Source organism: Lutra lutra, chromosome 2, assembly GCF_902655055.1.
Source record: "Lutra lutra chromosome 2, mLutLut1.2, whole genome shotgun sequence".
NCBI classification, from domain to species: domain Eukaryota; kingdom Metazoa; phylum Chordata; class Mammalia; order Carnivora; family Mustelidae; genus Lutra; species Lutra lutra.
The window spans coordinates 45,625,500-45,627,729 of record NC_062279.1 but is presented as its reverse complement, the minus strand read 5'-3'; positions in this window follow the sequence as shown (position 1 = coordinate 45,627,729).

The following is a 2,230-nucleotide window of genomic DNA, read 5'->3' as shown; positions in this document are numbered from 1 at the left end:
GTCAGGGGGAGGGAATGCGTGAGGAACAATACACAGATTTAAGGGCTGGGATCCCAAGCCCTGGCCTATGGGGAGCCAGGTAAGGGTCATGGTTACTGTATCCAGGGGTGGGACTAGCAGGCCAGCCTCCTGGTCAGTTGCCTCCACATCCATGTCTGTACAAAGCCCAGAGATAAGCCACTTGGGCCGGAGGCCCAACTCCCAGCTTTGGACAGGTGAGCATTCTTGGTATCTGGGCCCAGCCCCTGGCCCCTAGGGCCTTTTTTTGGTCTGCCCTCGGGCTCTCATTCTGACTTCAGTCTTGGCCTCTCCCCCTCCCTGGTGACTCACATTGCTTTGGAATTTCACTCACTGGCTCTTTCTGACGCACATCCTGGGAGCCTGGCCTAGAGCCAGGGAAGAGCGGCGTGGCTCCAGCCCCGCCGGGGATTAATTTTGGCAACCTGAGCTGGAGGCTCCACGGAGGCAAGCAAGGCTGGAGAAGCGAGATGGGAGTTGGGGAGTGTTGCTGGACAGGAAGCCTTTCTTCCTGCTTCTGCTCCTTTGCACTCAGGTAGGAAATAAACAAGGGGAAAGCTATAAGCTTGTAGCGGTCAGACATTACCTGTCTGGCCAGCCAGGACACTCGAGAAGATTGAGCAACTGAGTTCAAAACCTAGCCTGGCCACTGTGCTCCTTGAATTGATTTCTGGACCTCAGTTTACCCTCTTGTAAGTCTTAAAAGTTTGAGATCCCTCCGTGTGAACACCAAGAACAGTGGCCTTGAACTCGGTTGATGTAGCCTACATATCTCTCGCAATGGCTTGGACTCTGTTATCTCCCTGTTTTGAGTATGATGTGAGGGGCTGGTGCGGGCTGGGGCTGAGGAGAGGGACAGGGGGAGTTGACATGACAGTGCACCAGGCTGGGATACGTTCTGCCCTCACCCCGACTTGTCCCTATCAGATGCCTCAGCAGGGAAGGGAGAGGATCCCCATGGCCTTCGGCCTTCGCCTCACTTAACTCCCTTGGGACCCTGGCCGTGCTTCGGGAGCCCTGAGGGGCCCCTTGGGTTTTGCGTGCTATCCTCACTCCTCCAGAAGCAGCTTTGCTTTTCCCATCTCTTCCCCAGACTGTTCTCCACCTGTCATCTTCCCCAGCTGCCCAGGGCTCAAGGATTCACAGTCCCAGCTCTACCCCTTCCAGCTCCTCTGTTAGGTAAAGGGCTCTGTGCCAGTCTGAGCGGCTGACCCCTGGGAGCACCTGCACGGGGCAGGGCTGGGGGACACCCTCAGTGTATTCAGGAAACAAAGCCCTCAGCCCCATTGTCTAGCCCTGAAGAGTGACTGTGAAGAGTGACTGCGGTGAAAAGAACCATGGGCCAGTTTCACAGGAGTTGGCCTCCCACGGTGGAGATGTCCTCACTCCTTCCCCTCTGGGGTCTGGTGGATGCCCTACTTTCTGCTAGGATAAATCTGGTCTGTAGGGGGCGCTAGAGAAGCATACTTTGGGCACTCCTCCCCTTCTCCCTCTTAGCCACACTGGGGGGACCATGATCATTTGGGAAGAGGTGGAGAAGTAAAGGGTATAGTCAAGGAGATGAGTCTGTGCCTTGATACCCATACCAATGACTATAATCAGGGCTCTTTTTTTTTCTTTCAAATTAAAAAAGCACTGTTAATAAGGCAATACACCATGGCTAGGTAGGTTTAAGAGTTTGGAAACTTGAGTCAGATTGAGTTCAAAGCAAAGGAGTTCCACTTACAGGTTTTGGGTATCCCACATATTTCCTTCTGTCATCATTAATACTTTTAGGTGATATAATATATGGTCCATGAAAGTATTACACATATCCAAGTCATAAAACATTAATAATAAGGACCCAAACAACGGTGAATGCCTCACTGGACTTAAAAAGTGTGACACAAGCAACACACAGCATGGCTGAAGCCACGTGTGTGGGAATCCTCTTTTCCATCTCTAACCTCTCGACGCAGGGACCCTAGTTGGCATCGGGCGTTCGTCATTTCCCTGAAGATTTAAAGTATTTTCTATCATGTTGTGTGGACCTCCCTAAATAATATACTGTTTAGGTTTGCTTATCTTTAAGCTTCGAGAAATGACATTATACTATATGTGCATCGTCTTGCTAGACTTGTCTTTTCTCATCTTTGTGCTACTAAGATCGAGCCACTGTGCTGTGTGTGGCCGGGGTGCCATATCTGCAGAGCCGTGGGGTTCCCAGAGCCAC